This window comes from Phoenix dactylifera, chromosome 7, assembly GCF_051530095.1.
Source record: "Phoenix dactylifera cultivar Ajwa chromosome 7, Ajwa_hap1_PhDact_Kaust_v1.1, whole genome shotgun sequence".
In the NCBI taxonomy this organism is placed as follows: domain Eukaryota; kingdom Viridiplantae; phylum Streptophyta; class Magnoliopsida; order Arecales; family Arecaceae; genus Phoenix; species Phoenix dactylifera.
This window is the reverse complement of record NC_143196.1, coordinates 29,686,095-29,705,137: the sequence shown is the minus strand read 5'-3', so window position 1 is coordinate 29,705,137 and position 19,043 is coordinate 29,686,095. Positions and strand designations below refer to the sequence as shown.

Genomic DNA, 19,043 nt, shown 5'->3' with positions numbered 1-19,043 from the left:
CCTCGGCCCGGCCCGAAGCCCGGAAAAAAATGTCGGGCCGGGCTTGGGTAGGGGTGTGGCCCGGCCCGGCCCGGCCCACTTCCAGCCCTAATGATAGGAGAGCAAAGTATGACCTCGACCAAATCACAAATCATACCGCTCGAGAGAGAAAGTACTAGAAAAAGAGTACATGTGCAAATCATACCTAACAAACAAACCCTTCGAAGAATTGGAAACCAGAGCTGCACATCTCAGCTAGATTGAACAATTACGAATTTTAGTACATTCTTCCAAAGAAATGAAATGATATCTAGTTTTTTAGTCAAAAAAATAAAAAAAAGAACCCAAGAAAAGTGATATATGAGAATCCCTAGACTCATGTACAACAAATTCCCAACTCAACAATTTACATACTGCTGTCAGATTATTTTGTTCTTAATGCATGATATCATCCTGCAAATACTCTATTTTTCACTATCTTTTCTGCTTCTGCTACTGTTAGATACCTAGTGCCATTCTCCTTCAACCATCTCTCCTTTGCCTTTGGCATGAGCTGCCTCTCCTCCATCTTTAACAGCCTCAGACCCTCATACAGCCTCCGAAAGAAGCCTTCAGGCCACAAACACCTGAAACCAGACCTCCAAGTCAACACCAAGCCTCTCAACACCACTGTTGTGGAACTTTGCATTGCTCATGAAAACTCCATTAAAAATCAATTGATCCACCCCTCCGGCAACACTTCTCCACGCTGCAACAAAGTCCATTGCATTTAAACCCTCCTCAAGTTTGGAGATTTTCCCTTGGAGATAGTCTAGAGCACCAAAAAAGGCCCTGGATACAGCCAATCCTTCTACCTCCTCCTGCCACTGCTGCTTATTTTTGAAGTAGTCCCAGCAATGCGCATCAAACCCTCTTAAAATGACAGTCGAGATTTTCTCAACCCACTCCGTTCTGAACTTTTTCAAACCGCTCATCTCTTCCTCGAAAATACATCCTCCCCCACTATCTTCATTGGATACAGTTTCCATTTTGAGAAAGAATGCACCCTTAAACCATTCCGTCAAGATAGATTCAGCATATCGAGCTGCATTAATGGATCGGCAAACCTCGAGTACAGCATCATCATCATACAAAGCAGTAAGCCCGTCGGCTTCCTGGCACCTCTGAAGCAAGCAATCAGAAGTTCCTGCACAAATGGAGCACTAGCCAATCTCACAAACCTTGTTCTAAGAGCAATGCTTGGCAAAGGCTGGGACCTGTCGATCAGCAGAGACACAACTTGAAGAACAGCAGCAGAAACTGCAGGAGATCTGTAGTCTTCTAACCCAGACAACAGAACTGTCCCTTGAATCCTTGTTTTCCAGCTTTTCTCATCCTGCATCACCAATTTCAACTTATCTAGCATTTCCCTGAGCTCAATCTCTGCCCATATCTCAAGCCAGTCTGGACGATCGCAAAAGACAGATAGAACTGAGGCCCTCTGCAAATTCTCATCTTCCCTAAGAGAAAGCAGTAGTCCTGAATTTGTGATTAAGGACCGGGTTCGCTTATCAAAAGAAATCATCAAGTCAACAAAATGAAACCACGAGATTCTAGCCTGTGATGGAACATCATTCAAACTGTCTTCTGCAGAAGATCAACATATTTAGGGAATATCTCTTTTGACAAATTAAGTAGATACTGAAGTCACCATTGCTGAAATCCACTCCTCTCTGAAACTATAACCTACAAGCTGGGCCTTGTCTACTAGCAGTTGCAATATCTCATCTGTGGACTCTACAAAATCCCTCGTAATCTTATAAACAAGTGCACAAATGAACTCAGGCTTCTCAACCCACTTCGAAAAATGGCATTCTGATGCCATAGATATTGGATTCACTGGCTCTTTTATGACCCAGAGTGGTTGATGGAATGCAATCTCCAAATTATGCCCTTCCAGTTGTCAAGACTTTCTTCGTCTCTGCAACTCCTGCAAATTGCATAGGGAGAGGAAACTTTCACCATATTTGCCCTTCAACTGCCCCTTCATTGAAATAAGTGGACTGAGAAACTCAGCTGATTTTCCTGTGTCTGGATTTGCAAGATTTGAACTGCTAAGTGGAGGAGGCCACCCAAGGGATGCTAGAAGAGACTGATTACCACCAATTGCTTGGGGTCGAAGAACAGCCAAAGCTCGGTCTACTCTGCAGTCTACAGCTCAGACAAGACGAGCCCATTGAGACCTTGTTTTTGTAACAGACATTAAAATATCCTCTATTTGCTTGAGAGAGTTGTTGGTCATCATGTGAATTTCCTACAAAATGAATTAAAAAAAGAAAATATATTAAAAAGACACGTGAAGAAGGTTTAGCAGCTTAAAATTAGAAAGATCATGCCCCTCTCCATTTGGTACATGAATCTCACCTCTCAATTAACTGCATGAGGAGATCTAAGTTTTCCTGTCACAGGAGAGGAAACTGCATCTTCAACATCACCAATCAAACTATCAAGCTTTAACACCGTCTCTTTGTTGAATAAAATAATATCCAGTCAATACTTCATCAAGGCAACTCTAATAACAATGCCTATACAGAACAGTTCTGCAGTCCAGGGTGTGCGTTCTTTTCTACAAGCTGAACACATTGAGCAGACTTTACATCCATTGATGCCCAAGATAAATTGACAAAACCTAGAGCTACAATTCACCTCACCTTCCATACCCCATAGACTTATCTTTGCATGACCATCAAACAACTTTCACATGGCATGTAAACTATTTATTATTTAATCAAGATGCAATTGTACAGTTATTGAGTGCATATAATAGCTATATAATCTGCAGTGTTACCTCATAATATGAAATATGGCATACAGTTGTACATATTCTACCATTAGTACTATAATAAACCTCTGTTGTATATTCAGCATAGGATGTTAGAAGGGTATTCTCAAGTCCAGTCAACAGATGACCCAGGGGTGTAATGTATCAACTAGGTTGGGAATGAGTTGCATAAGGAACCAAACTGAAAATTGGGTAGTTCTGTCTTGACCGATCCTGATCTGGGTTCAACATATATCTACCCAACCCCCACCAAAGATTTTAAGTGTGCCAGAACAAATTTGGGCTGGAGAACTTATTGACTCAGCTTATCTCTCAATCAAGTTGAAAGGTGAGGACATTTAGAAATATCTAAGAATCCAAGATCTCAACCAATATTTTAAAACCAAAATAACAAAATCTTGGCTTATATGGTAAATTCAAGATCAGCAATTACTTTAAGGCATTGATTTTGGAGTTATTAATTAAAATATCTATTTAGGTAAAAACGTGACTGGAATAATATCAGCCAATATTCATATCATATCGATTTATAACTCAAAATTTATTGGTTTATATATGCCAAGATAGCAAAGGCTGAGAATTTATTAGTCATATCGAGGGGTGTTAGTTACTGATACAAACCAAGATCTCGACCAAGATGAAAACCTTACTATACAAAATCTTATAAAAATGACAAAAATTGGTAAGAAATCTATGTTTTACATGATGATGCATCATATATTGTGCTTGTGAGAACGCAATTAAGGAAAAAACATCTCAAAAATGCTTGAGATGAACAGATGTGCAACGGTAGAGATAGTGTTTGTGTATATTGAAAAAGAATCAAAAAAATTTGGTGAAACAACTGAATTTAGAGATTTTTACAAAAACTATTATATAAGAACTTTGCTAGGAGTGTGTATCTAAACATTAAGCATACATAGAGAGATACTTAAAAAAAAGTTTCTCATTTTATCAGCTTACTAGTTGATAGCTTATCCCATAGTCCAAAATTACTACCAAGTGAATGACACAATCCATATTTACATATAAAACTTACAATAATAAAATATACGAAGATGTGCTAATTCCTCACTAGTGCACAATCTTAAGGCTACATGAAAAGGTTTTTAACTTCCAAAATCATTATTTTTATCCCTCCCTTTGATTTGAAACTAATGAATTTAAAAAAAAAAGATACTTTAGGTGCTTAATTTTTAGAAAGAGAACATTCGAAAGTGGAAAGAATGTAAGATGCTAAAGAGAGAAATACATCAAGTTAGAAAATTCTATCAATCATTACAAGTGCATCAAGGCATAACCTTTGTGCCTTGCCTACATGAAGGCAAGGTGGCTTCATTTAGGTGCTCAAAACGTGCGCCTTTTCTATGTCCAGCAGAAAATCCTAGGCACAAAAAGGCACCCTTTTGCTATATTTAATCCCCACAATCCATCATATAGTTTTGCTTGAGGTCTTGGGACTTAAGTGGCCAAAAGAAGGAAGGGGCAGAAAGTAGAATTCACAAAAGGAGAGAAAGAGGCGGATAGAAGAGAATGGCAAAGGAGATATTCTAATCCCCTCAAACCTCCTCCCTCATTCTCCCTCTCCTTCTCCTTTAATTAGATTGATATTCTAATTAACCTCCCCCACCCCAACCAAATCTTCCATCATTTGTTCCCCCCTCCCTCCATCCCTCACTTTTTATCCCTTCCGCTGAAATTGCACCCCACCTATCCAGACTTGCCATTTATTCCCCATTTCCTTCTCTTCAAATGGCTAACCAGTAGTTGCTAACCACTCACTAATCCTTGCCCATCTTTTTCGCCTACATTTGCATGCATAGGTGTTCAGAGCATCCGAAACCTAAACCATACCAACTTTAAAACTTGCTGGCTTTCCTACAACTTCTCTACATTTTAACAGTCTTGGAAACTTCTTCATTTTATTTTCTGGTTTTCTATTTTAATTTCAGGCTTGATGGAGTTCATGCGTTAGATTTGAAATTCTAAGATGGCTGATCACCTGCTCAAATAGTGGATTTAGATTATCTTAGGGTGTTGTTGTCACATATTTGATCCTAAAATCAGATTTAGCCCATTGTATGTCAAGTCACTTAACCAGCATATATTAACAACTGCGTAATCATCCTTCCATTATTTAAATTCCCTACCTTCCATCGATTCTTAATGCCTGAAGTCATCTATTACACTTCCAACATCATCAGCACCATCATCAGGACTAGTACATAATACACCCCCAACACAATTTAACATTTTGTACATCTTAAGCATTCAAATAATACCAACAAAAAAAAAATTCCAATTTTGAAGATGATCCGAATACATTTTCCAATGGAACGTTGCCACTTACCAGCATAAACTCGAACAGTCTCCACTCTTGCCACCTCCTTCGCAAGCGCCGCCAACTCCTCCACCAAGATCTGCTCTTTCCTCCCCACCCTCGTTTCTTCTTCCCCACCTGGATCCGTTCGACTCCCGCAGTTAACCACAGCACGAACCCAAGAAAACAAATCAAAAACCCTAATTTTATAAATATGGAAGCCAGGTACTGGAATGGAGTACCTAAAGAAGGCCCAGCAATGGACGACCGGAGATCGATCCGCCCAGCCCGCACTTCGCCGAGGCGACCGCCGACCTACCCCGCATGAGAAGCATAGGCAGCGATGCGCTCCGAGAGCCGGCGGACCAGATCGTCCAGGGACGCCTCGAGATCCGTGAACTCGCCGCACAGCTCCACCGCGAGGTTGGGGGATCGCGAGAGGTCGTCCTGGGAGCCGAGCCGCTCGGCGAGGAAGCGACGGAGAGGGCCGGAAAGGTCCGACGCGCTGGGTAGCAGCGGCGCTGCCCCCTCCATGCCTCCCCCTCAGCTCATCGATCGCGGACTCGGAGGCAGCGGCGATTTCTAGGTTAGGGTTTGGTCTCGGCGGGAGGAAGGAGAAGGAGTGGGAAGGCGGAGTCGGAAAGGCGAGTTCTGCGGTGCCAGGGAGAAGGGTGATTCGTTCCGATCTGAGCCGTCCGTTCAGTGATCCCTTTGCGGATGAGGGAGAGATTAGCAATTTTAGCTACTCTCCACCTCACCGGGCATTACGCACCACAGCCCCTTCCGCTTCGAGAAGGTTTAGCTGTCGTATCCCCAGTCTTGGGATATTATTCGCGATGCGTGGCGGATTCCTGTGCATGGCGATCCCATGCAACAGGTCTCACGCAAACTCGAGTTGACTAAAAGACGCCTTCGTCGATGGAATCGTGAGGTTGTGGGTGATATTTTCCGGCGACTGGAGGGCGTAGAGTCCTCGATCGCCGAGTTGCAGAGGAAGAAAGATCTAGGGGGTATGCTTCCAGAGGACGATATGGCTGATCTCCGGGGACTGCTCGCGACTCACCACTCGTTGTTACGTCAACATGAGATTTTCTGGCGTCAGAAATCCCGCGTGCAGTGGGTAAGCGAGGGGGATCGTAATACTAGGTTCTTCCATCGGACTACTGTTATACGGAGACGGAGGAGCATGATTCACTCTCTGCGAGATGGGTCCGGACACCGTGTAGTCGTGTAGAGAGCGAGCCTGCCATCCGCCAGTCCTTACTTGACTTTTTCCGCACTAGATGGACGGTGGATGAGGAGGCCAGTGATGGGGACCGCCCTTTGAGGGTGGATGTGGGCATTCGTGACGCCGAGAGTGTAGCCTTGATCAGGCCGGTGTCGGCGCTGGAGGTACAGGAGGCAGTCTGGGCCTTGACTCCGGACAAGGCTCCTGGACCTGATGGTTTTCCCCCTTTCTTCTTTCGGCAGTACTGGAGTATTATCCGACTTGCGGTGGTGGAGGCTATTCAGTGCTTCTTTACCCAGGCAGCCATGCCTGTGGGCTGGAAGGCCACCTTCATTACGCTTATTCCTAAGCGTCAGAATGCGACTGAGCCTTGTCACTTTCGTCCTATTAGCTTGTGCACAACCTTATACAAGGTTGTGGCAAGAATCATGGTGGGTAGAATGAAGCCCCTCTTACCGGGCATCATTAGCCAGGAGCAGGGGGCCTTTGTGGCCGGCAGAAATATTTCTCACAATGTTATGCTGGCTCAGAAAATGTTTTGGGATCTTCGGCGAGCTTCGAAGCGGCATAGCCTAATGGCAGTCAAGTTGGACATGGAGCGGGCTTATGATAGGATCAGGTGGAGGTTTCTTCAGCGGGCTTTGAAGGCTTACGGCTTCCCGAGGCAGTGGATTGATTGGGTGATGGGGTGTGTCCGTGGGCCAAAATTTTCTATCTTGGTCAACGGCACACCGTCATCCTTCTTTGAGTCTACCTTAGGATTACGACAGGGATGTCCCTTATCCCCTTATCTGTTTATTATCTGTGCTGATATCTTGTCTCGATCCTTGGAGAGGGTGTGCGCCAGCCGGGAGCTGGAGGCTTATACCCCAGCCCCGGGGGCTCGACCTATCTCCCATTTACTTTTTACTGATGATTGTCTTCTTTTGACCAGGGCACGGACTTCGGACGCTCGGGTTCTCCGCAGGGTGGTGGCAGACTATTGCGCGGCGTCCGGCCAGAGAGTGAACTTGCTGAAGTCCACCATCTCTTTCAGCCCCAGCACGGAGAGCAGAGTCAGACAGGAGATCAGAGGGATTCTACAGATACCAGAGCAGGTGGGGGCGCTCACCTATCTAGGTGTTCCCATTACTGGCCGCAGGCTACGGGTGGCGGAGTGCTCCGGTTTGGTGCAGCGAGTCCAGAGCAGGTTGGAGGGATGGAGGGCGTCCTCTTTATCTATGATGGGGAGAGTGACACTGGTTAGAGCGGTGCTGGGATCCATACCGGTGTATCTTATGGCCAACACAGTGGTTCCGAAGACGATTCTGTTGAGGATCGAGCGCCTTCTTCGGAGCTTCTTGTGGGGGTCATACGGTGGAGGTCACGGAGTGCACCTGGTGGCATGGGAGTAGGTGTGCCTTCCTATCGGCGAGGGTGGTTTGGGGGTGCCGTCCCTCATAGTGAGGCGCGAGGTGCTCCTTGCTCGGCACGCGGCTCGGTTTTGGCTAGAGCCTCATGGCCTCTGGAGCCAGGTGATGGCAGCCAGATATGGCTGGGGGGTTTCAGTGGCAGTGGGGGGAGGGGGGCGCCGAGTCTCCTTCATGTGGCGCGAGATCAGGAGGTACATGCCATCTGTTTTGGCGCATACCAGATGCTTGATTGGAGACGGCCGGAGTATCGATGTGACCGGCGACTTATGGGTGGACTCCCTTCCCCTGAGGTGCTGGCCGACTATGGTTCACACCGAGGCAGTGGAGGGGCTACGGGTGTGTGATCTACTAGTCCCTGGAGGGGCAGAGTGGGATGAGGCCAGACTCAGGTTGTTGTTTGGGGCTCACCTAGCTACGAGGATTCGGTCCCTCCCGCTACCCGGATGTGGGGTGCCGGACATCAGGGTCTGGGGCACCTCGAGCCGAGCCAGTGTCAGATTAGGTGATCTTTCCTGCATTATTTCGGCGGGGCACGAGCCGGGGCCGGACTGTACCTGGACTTGGAGGTCGGGTCTTCACCCGAGGGTAGCCCTCTTCCTATGGAAGATATGTTGGGACCGCCTTCCGACGAGAGCCGAGTTGAGCAGGCGTGGCTGGGGGGTCTCGGCAGAGTGTGAGACGTGTGGAGCTGAGGAGTCAGTGGACCATGTGCTCTTCCAATGTACATGGGCGAGGGCGACATGGCAGTGGACTGGGTTCCAGCAGGGGGCGCGGAGTGCGCGACTACAGTTTCTCGGAGTGATACGACATTGGTTAGCCAGTTCACAGACTCGCGATGAGGGTATCAGAGCGAGCTGCACAGCATACCAGATTTGGTTGGCTAGGAACGCTCGCATTTTTGGCGAGCGTAGGTTGTCACCGAGGTTTGTGGCAGAGCTTGCTCGGGCACAGGCCACAGAGATCAGAGCCACCCTACCTACGGACAGACCTTTGACTGCTTGGGACACCTGGGGCTCCTCCTTTGCTTCGGCAGCTCCTCGGATGGTGTTTTTCACCTGGGAGCCCCCACCCCCGAGCTTCCTCAAGGCCAACTTCGATGGGTCGGTTTTGGATGGCGGCACTCGGGGCGGTGCAGGCTTTGTCATACGGGACCCGGACGCGAGGGCAGTAGCTGCTGGTGGCTGCCACTTGTTTGATACATCGGTCCCCGGAGCAGAGCTGCGTGCAGCCTGGGCAGGTCTTCGTCATGCACGGATTGTTCTGCGGGCCAGCTCGATTATGCTAGAGGGTGACTCGTCCACTGTCATCCAGTGGATTCAGAGGGGGCTGAGGGGCGGGGACACAGACCACCCCTTGATCCGCGATATTGTGGCGATGATGAGAGATGGGATGGCCATCCAGGCCAAGCATGTATTTAGGGAGGCCAACGGGGCAGCCGATTAGGTAGCTGCCTTCGTGGCCCACCATTCAGGGTATGCTCTTTGGTCAGGGGAGGGGGAGTTGCCTTTGGCACTCCGTGAGTTACTGTATTTTGATTTTATTGGGTGTATTCACACACGTACTGTATGAAGCACCCGTTCTAAGCAAAAAAAAAAAAAAAAAAAAAGGCTTATCCTTGCGAAAACTTGATCAAAACGAGGACTAAATGTATCGAATATCAACGGATGGCTTGTATAATTAAAATTCTTTTTAGCAAGGTGCACTAGGATAGCTTGGTGCTTTGCATGTACGTAAAAATATTCCTTGACTTGAATGAAATCTAAGGGAAGGAGTATTTGAAGGATGGTTATAATATTATCAATTCCATCAGACTTCATTGTTTAGTATTATATGATTGCTAAATTAACTTTTTTATTCATACATTTTTCTCTTCTCAAAAAAGTTAAAGAATGAATTTATTTACCAAAAAAAAAAAAAAAAGTTAAAGAATGAGATTATTTAGAATGGGTCCGCATCCACTTCAACATGAGAAAGTTACTAGAGTTTCAAAGAGTTCTCAGCATTCCAGCCAAAAAAAAAAAAAAGAGTTCTCAGCATGAATCACTTCTATGGCGTTGTGTTTATCGTCCAGGATCATAGAATGAATTTATTGGTTACTGGTGGTTGGCTTGGCTTGGGAAGGAATAGTCTTTCACAATCACAATTCCTAAAGCAAGGCCAATATGTATTGAGAGAGATTCTTTCACTACGACAAGTTGGATTGATGGATGGCCAGACTGCACAGAGATGTCCATCCTCTTCTTGATGACATTTAGAGGTTGTCCCAACAATTAGACAATTTTCATGCTACCCATATTTATTGTAAGAGCAGTCATGTTGTAGACTGAATGGCATCCTACATGGCAAATCACATACGCAATCATAGAGTAATTCTATTTGATTATACTTATGATTGTCTTTATGTAATCTAAGTTGGGACTTTTGCTGCACAACACATGCAGAGAGAGAGAGAGAGAGAGAGAGAGATTCCAAAGGAAGGTTTTTGAGAAAAAACGATTAAATATAAGCATAAACGAGTTGAATATAAATAAAACTATGTCTAGTCCTAGCCCAGCTTGTTTTCATATTTGTTGTAACTTTAAGGTGCTCATGACCATGTTATTTAAGAGATGTAGTAAGAATTTAGAATCATCTGGGACTTTTATTTATATAATTTCGAATTATGATCTTGTAATTATAATACATTTTATTCTACATAATTTATATTAATTTATAATAAATAATTATAACTTATAGTACTAATATTATATTATATAATAATAATTAGAATGGTATATATTATATATAATTTATTTATATTATTAGTATTTTGAGCTAATTTGAGTTGAGCTCAAGTGAGCTAAGCCTGACTATAGCTCGGCTTATTTCTTAATCAAGCGAGCCGAATTCGAACATGCTTACAAACAACTTGTTCACGTGCTAGCCTTATGATTCGATCGGCTTACCTTCTTTGATATTGGACTCATCAAATTAGTTTGTGGTATATTTGAAAATTAGAAAAGGTAAAAAATATGTAGATGCAATTCTTGGCTTTTCTATCAAAAATTTTGTAATTTAAAAATATTCATCATTTTCCACTTTGTCCCACCCACTCAATTTGCTTTCCTAGATTAGACTTTAACACTACATTTGTTTAAATGAGCATTTGAAACGGAATGGCCATTCCAACTTTAACCCCATTCCCATATTTAGCCAAGGACTAAAGCACAAAATCTCATTTCCTTTAGAATCTCCTTTCCTTCACTCGAAGATATGGGGATTCCACTCTTACATGAAAAGAATTATTATTCCCATAAAAAATTAAAAAATAAATATTTGTTAATAAACTAATTAATAATATTTACTATTTAAAATAGAAATAAATAATATATTCGATATGAATTAATTATCTATAGCTGTTGTACAAAATAAAAATAACTTATTAAATTAGCAATAAATAGCTTTGGAATGGGAATTGTGATTTCAATTCTTTGTCTTTCAGTTCCTTTTCATCCTAGGAAACAAAATGTAGTTCAAGAATACTGGATCTCTTTGCTCCTTCGATCGAATCTCAAAATCCATCTTGTATGATAAAGATCAGTCCAAGTAAAACTTAGTTTCCTTTATGCAGGAGGGTACCAACCAGTGCACTTGGTTAAATCTCTAGTAGTTGACATTGATGACCTCGGATTAGGTCCCACCCTCACCTCAACTTTGGCTGAATTTTCTTTCCCAAATATATATATATATATATATATATATATATATATATATATATATATATATATATATATATATATATATATATATATATATATATTAAATTATCTAAATTCTATCTACCCATAATTCCTTTTCTCATGGATATCCCAATTTCACTAAAAGTTTGCTTTTGGGCTAAGCCTTTGAAAATTGAAGGTTGGCGTGCCGTTTCGCCAACTCCAACTCTTAATTTCTATCTCACGTGTGGTCACTTGAGAAAAGGCACTAGACTTGCCGGACACCAAATTACAAGTGTTGAGAATTCCTGTTGTATATACCAAAGGATTCTTTGACTATTAGGAAATTTTAAAATCACTTGCGATTTTATTCTTCACACATTCATATATACGGCATTGCTACGTTGTGCTCAAGATAGCCATGAATAGATTGTTGAAATTGCATATAATTCATCAATAATTGAGTGGTTCTAGGCCGATTGATGTATGGAGGATCACTTAGAAATTATTTGACCAAAGAAAACGCTGAGGACAAATTGAGAATTTTTTAAATATTTGAAGAATATTGTTATACTATTTTCTAAATAACTTGCGTTTTCTGCTTTATTTATAGCCCATGCTGAAAACATTAGATTAATGCTTTGCTCCATGCCACTTTGGTTCACCTTTTCTCAGGTATATAGAGAGATTAATCTGAGTTGCAGATTCCTACTTTAGGTAGAGGCTGAATGAGTCCAATCATATGTTTTAGGAGTCGTAACATGGGAGATGAGTGTCCAAACAGCATAACTGAAGCCTGCAGCATCACAGAATCATTACAAGAGAAAGCCTGCAGCCGATGGGAGATAAGTGAAGAATCAGCATAATAGGTGCCTGCAGTGGATGTGAAAAGCCTGAAACCCTGAGGCAAGTAAATGTAGAGATCTGAAGTAGTGCTAGGCACGCTGGTGATGCGGGCCAAACTCTCTGATTCAGGACATCTGGCATCTTGTTGATAGCTGTTTAGTCTTTGTCGTGATACATGTTTATCGAAAGGCGAATGACGCGGCGGATTAGATGGCCTCGTATGTGGCAAATTATTCAGAAGAGCTTCTCTAATCTTCTGAGGTTCATATACCCATAGCTTTCAGGGACATATTATTTTCTAATTTTCATGGTTGTATTCATATGATGTTTGTGTAATATGTTGTCCAAGCAAAAAAAAAAAAAAAAAAATCTAAGCATCAGCGGATAAAATGTGCCCAAATTTTGGTGGAATTGCAGCCTGCCCTATAGGGATGACAAGATCATCTTGCATAGTTCAACCAGCGACCCAATCAGCTGCTTGATTTCCTTCACGAAGAACATATGCAGCTTGGAATGTAGAACAGTTAATATATAATAGTTACAATTCTCCAAACTCTAGTTCTCTAGTCAGGCATCTGAATATTCTTAGTCCCATCATTGATGTGGGATCTACTTGAATGGACGAATGTGAAATGGGGCTTGTTTTAGTAGTCACACTTCTTTACTTAGCAATCAATCATCCTTGGTTCAGGATAGTGCACCTCGAAGAACTTGAATTTAGCTAATTGTAGTGCACGTGAGCCAGCTTATCTGCAAAGAACTCCCAATTTCAATGACCAAATGCTCGATAAGAGCTTCATGGAAAGAAAGGAGGGGAAAGAACAGACAGGAGGATGGGCGGAGGTTTTTTTTTAAAACTCTAGATTTGTTAGGGCTTGTGTCGAACATCGTCTCAAAGAGAGAAGTTATATCCTAAATAGAATGTACCATCTGGCCGTGTACGTCACTAATCACAATTACTTGCTTTTGCAGCAGTGCACCGAGATGAGTGCTTGATGGATGCGACCTATAGAAACGAGTGCTTGTGATTCACGGCATGCATGGCCATGTGCTGCACACTATGAAGGATATAATTTCTTCCGAAGAGGAGGCAGTGCAAACACGTTTCACGTGCTATAATCACTGTTGATGTGAGAATTTAGTTGGTTTTTAATAAAATGAATGGGAGATGAATGGAGTTTGCTCCACAATTTGAAGATTAATGCATCAAGCCACACATCAGGTATGTTCCTTAATCTTTATCTAAAAGTAAATAAATAAATAAAAACGGGCAAATAAGTGACAATAAGATGAGTGGACCAATAAATGGAAACTAGGTCAATTCAGATGGACCTAGACACAAACGATGCCTAATTTCTCAAAGCCATTGCTGAGCCCTGTCGGAGGCTCAATTGGGTTACGGTAGGGAAGAACAGTATTTTCACATAAACATCCTTGGTTTTATAATTCCAGCTTCATGCTCAAGCCCATTCAAGTTGGGTAGCTGGGGCTACTTGGTCTTAAGCTAACCCAGCCATTATACCCCTAACCATCATAGTCCTAATTCTAACAAAATTCCTATATCTCTCCTTTTATATATAATTAGATGATTCACGGTTTATTAAAATAGAATCCAAGAAATTTTCTAATTAATGATAACTTAGCCTGCATAAAAGAAAATAATTCTAATAGTTGGCTATATTGGAAACAAAGATCACAAATTATTTGCCATCTCTTCAACTTGATAAATCTATATCATCAGGCCTCGATGATCAGCTCGTTTCGACTATTTTTCCAATCTCCATGGCCTCCCTGGATTTGCTAAAAGCTTGTGAGATAGATATGAAACCAACAAAGCCTGGGTACATAATTATGGTCGATGACAGATGCCCGTCCCTGCCACAATATCAAATATAATAGAATGCTACAAAATAAACTCTTAAAGTACATCTAATGCATTTCATCCTGATTGATCTCGACTTTGCTACGGTGATTGAATGAATCCAAGAATAGATGAGAAAAGGTGGGTACACTCCTTCTGAATATTTGGAGTCGGGCAACAAGAGGCACCTCCTTTGTTGCAAGGTATATCTATTGTGAGGCAAATGGGGCTACAAATTGAGTAGTCTCTTTCATAGCTGACCACTTGGATGATATGCCATGGATTGATTTGACGTTTGCTCATAGGGCCTTTTGAGACATTATTTTTTGTTTTTTTATATATTTATATTAGAATTGTCGGAATCAATTATCTTCGCTAAACCTAGAACGAAAAAGAAAGGACAAAATCACAACCAAGAGAGAGGCTAATGGTCAAATTGCGGGAAAGTTCATGGGGGGACCAAAATAAAAGATGAGGCATGAGTACTACTTTAGCTTTTATAGATAAATATATAAATATCTATCCAACTGTGATTTTGTTGCCTCGATCGATGTAAATCAATAGATATATAGATATCAATTGACACCATATTAATAAAATCCAATTGATATTTTTCAATCATATATTTACTTTCTTAAATTATTATTTAGTTAATTTTGAAATTAATATCTTAAATTAGCTATCAATTTTGAATACATCATATTGGTCAAATAATAGCTGGATCTAATAATCTGAGTTTTCGATTCATCTCGATCTCGATGGTCCATCAACATGGCTGATGTCTCGAAATTTTTAAAAACATCGGGATAAGAAACCCGTGCGATGCATCACATATCATGCGTTGCAATAACATGCTACAATTTAAAAAGGCCGCAAACACAAAGAAGAGGTCCAATGATCAAATAGACCTTGAGGTAAAAAGGAGACCAAAAGACAAAAGGGAAAGGCAATGACTTACCAATAGGTGCACATGATTTCATGAGATTGCTGGGGCTGGACACCGCAGCCGGTGTACGACAGAGGGGTAGGAGGCAAAAAATTGGGACAAAAGTGAAAAAAGAAAAAAAAGCGAAGGGGAGAGAGAGGGGTGATGTACTTTTAAAGTGCTCCTCTCGATCCAACCAATGAGGAGCCGGCAATGGCGCGGGAGCGACGGATGTGGGGTCTCGCTTTCCGTGCTCCGCATGGCCAATTTGTCCCCCTCCCCACCTCTCCATGGTCCCCGGCCAGGCCGTACGGATCTCTCCAATCATAGATAATTCTCCCTGGTGGTACCAGCTGCCGTGGCAGGTGATGCTTTAATTCTCACTTTTTCTTTTATTTTTCTTTCTTTGTCGCTTTTAATTTTAATTTTATTTCTCTTCTTCTCTCTTACAAAAGAATATTTTAAAGATTACTGATCAGAAGCGTGCATTTGTTGTAAAAACTATTATCTAAAAATTACTATATGTTTATTTTATAGAAATATTATAAAAAATAATTTATTAGAATAAAAATAGAAGATTGAAAAGAGCTTGCGTGATTCGTCCCCTACGTATAGATTTGCGGCGATGTCCTTCTCAAGATACAACAATCCGGTTCTGCCTGATTCTCTTCTAATGAGCACGATCGCTGGAAGGCTTGAACTAACTGACTCCTTCAGTAATCCAGAAAAGAAAAGAAAAGATGGAAAGAAGAAAGTGGAAGAGTGAAAGAATTTTGTGTGTGGAAAAAACTTTCGGGAGACAAAGTACTAATGAGAAAGAGAGAGATTAGATTGGATTAGGATTAATCTTGGAGGAGTCTATTTATAAACTCTATCCGAAGATCGAAGAGATACGATGGTTTCGAAGATGCGTAATATTTTGGAAATACCATATCTTTTCGGAAGCCAATGTTCTTTTCCGATGAGCAATAACTCCTCTAAAATATTTAAAACAAAGAGATTAAAAAAAATATGTTTTAATTAAAACTCCAACAGTATTTTCTCCATATAAAGACAACTATGATGGAATAATCACACCAGAATATTATAACAATGAGAGTTCTGGGAGCCATTAGGTTTTGTGATATCAATAAATTTTGATGAATATTATCAATTTTCTTCAAAAAAAATGGAAAAAACACATCTTGCATATCTATATATGACACAAATAAGTGATGCTCTTTGAATGTCAGCACTGTTCATCTAATTAGGATAGCATACCAGTTCACAAATTATATTATATTCTATGAAAGATGGAAATGTTAACTTTAATACATATGTCTTCTTGAAATGACAAACAAAGGCAATTACAAAGAACTAACATTTTATTTTAAAAAATATTTGGTTCAAAGTTGGTCTGGTCCAATAAGAATCATACCTTGTGGGTCAGAGATAGAAAGTTGTTCCTATCACTCCGATGTATTTTTTTTTTTAATTTTATTGGATGTATCTATACCCATCATGTACGATGCAACTGCCTTAGCAAAAAAAAAAAAAAAAACATTATTCATTACACATGGTAATGCAGACTGACATTACATCTGTTGTTTAAGTATCCATCTGATGCCCTCCTTGTTAGTCTTTGTTCCTCCTCTTTTTTTTTCCCCACATATTGGTTTCCCTATTGGCTATGGCATCTAAAATCTCCTCTCATTAATCATTGCGGTGGAGTGATCCAAGGCCCCCTTTTTTTTGTCCTTCTCTTTATAGTTGAAAAGGGCAGGATGCAATGAGATGACAATCATGAGAAAGAATTTGCCCTAGCATTTAGGATGATGCACACCACCTATTGGGTGAGCTGCGACATCTCCCACCATCATACGTCCAAAGAGGAAGGATGTTGAAAGATGTTGAGAGCATGGCATGTCATGACAGATTTCACAATCGGATGAGATTGAGGAAGATATAGATGTGGAATGACAATGCTAGGGGCATCTTTTTATTTGAGTGAAAAGTTTCAAGGAGATTGGTATAACTTATAAAAGAATGAGGGTGCTATTGCTTGTAGAAATTTGCGCAACTAAGGACTTCCATTTCATGTGAGATCTCATGGAAATAGGGAAATCCTTGGGAGCCTTGTAACTAAAGACTTGCATTTTCTTTTATTGTCTGACTCTTTGGGCTGTGCTCACACATGGTATGGATGAACTGCCGATGTACCAAAAAAGAAAAGAAAAGAAGAAGAAGCAAACCTTAGATTCCTTTGTGTATTCAAATAGATAAATGGGCACCATATTATGGCAACAATGCCATTATTGAGAACTTGGCTAGAAAAGGACTGGACATAACAATTTGGACCCATTCTCCATCATCATTTATCCGATCAAATGGTTGTCGAGTTCATATAATTTCTAAGAAGCTTGTTGTGCCATGCAGTTGGTGGAAAATAAGATGGTGATGGGTGACGTATGTCCTTCCATCTTAAGGGGGAAATAATGTTATGAAAGAGAATTAGCAGGGGATGGGTCACATGTCATACATTCGAGTCACTGCAAGCATAGATTACACCTGCTCAACCGGAGACACTTTTCTGAGGTTGCACCTAACCTTTCACTGACTTGCTAGCAACCATAAAGTGGCTTTTTGTTGGATTAGATACTTGGATCAATCCAAGCCTAATTTTTTGATGGAGAACCTGAGTTAGTCGGACAATGAACCATTTCAAGTGTCGAGTAACATGTCTTTTGCCCACAAAAGAGTTTCCAGTAGCATGTCAATATGGCCTTAAATATAATTTTGCTTAAAACTCACCTGCTTTCTAGATGCAGTCTTGAAGTGCATGTCTCAAACTAAATATGTGATCTTAAACCAATGTGATAAATCTCAAAGCTGGAGTTTGTGTTGTATGATATACCCATCCTCTCATTCAGAGAAAGGAGCAAAAATAGACAGTCGTATTCTTGTACAATTTGATCATCACAAAAGCCAGAGGTAGCAGCATGGTCACCGTACTCTTCTCGCCATCGATGAAAAGGAAAGTAGCAATTACCAGAAAATAAAGTTATCAGATATAAAAGGTCATGGATGGTTAATCCAAGGCTGCAAAATGCCCCGGTCTCTCACATAAAAGAGTGTACTTATTCTCTTCTATGAAAAAGCCTGTTAAGTTTTACTTCCATGATCCAAGAAGTCAACTTTTAAACAAGCTGAAAGTTGAGTGACCTTAAAGAGAATGGTCAAGAAAGGCTGAAACCTGTCAGGAAGGGGATCTTTTCCCTCCACAGCAGTAATATCCTGCAATTATGTCCCCATAGACTATGATATCAGAGCTAAGCCAGATGAAAACATGGAAAACTTGGTCCTTGTGACCTAATTGGACCAGCCCGAAATTTTTTCTTTAGGTACTTCTGCAGTTCACGAAAGCCTATGCAAATGAAAGGGGAAAAGATACAGACAACAAGTCGATGCAAAAGGAAGGGTCAAACTATTTGAAGGCCTATAGAGAACATACCTGTTCCAACACCACCCACAAGTTTTCAAGACACAGACCAGTGTCTTCGAGAGAGACCTCGACAAGATGATGCAGACCAAATTAAAGGCTTGCCTGCATGGAACATATCTGTTCCAACACCACCCACAAGTTTTCAGGACACGAGCAGTGTCTCCGAGAGAGACCTCGACAAGATGATGCTGACCAAATTAAAAGCCCATCTTAAGACAATCTCTTTCACTCCAACTTTTTAAGAAATTATGCAAAATTACTAAGAAATAGTAAACAGTAAGATGTGTTCTTGATCTTCATTGTAAAGCACAAAATCAGAGTTCAATTACAGCTGATAAAGAAAAATTTTTAATTCCAATAAAGAGGATGCAATTTTATTTTATTTTTACCATAGGCATTCGGTTGCTCAAGATCATGCTGATCCACAGGCTTGATGTCAAGAAATGACCATAACAGGAGAAGTGGAAAAGAT

The 19,043-nt window shown here is 41.4% G+C and overlaps 1 pseudogene across 1 annotated transcript; it reads right to left on the bottom strand.

The window, feature by feature from the left end:
* Window positions 1-208: 208 nt before the first annotated feature.
* On the bottom strand, window positions 209-5,654 carry LOC103703312 (RINT1-like protein MAG2 pseudogene; annotated as a pseudogene). Its single transcript, XR_016396007.1, has 3 exons — window positions 5,151-5,654; window positions 2,383-2,483; window positions 209-2,272 (listed from the first exon to the last, which is right to left on the bottom strand). The product of XR_016396007.1 is annotated as an RINT1-like protein MAG2 pseudogene (transcript).
* Between the last annotated feature and the right edge of the window lie 13,389 nt (window positions 5,655-19,043).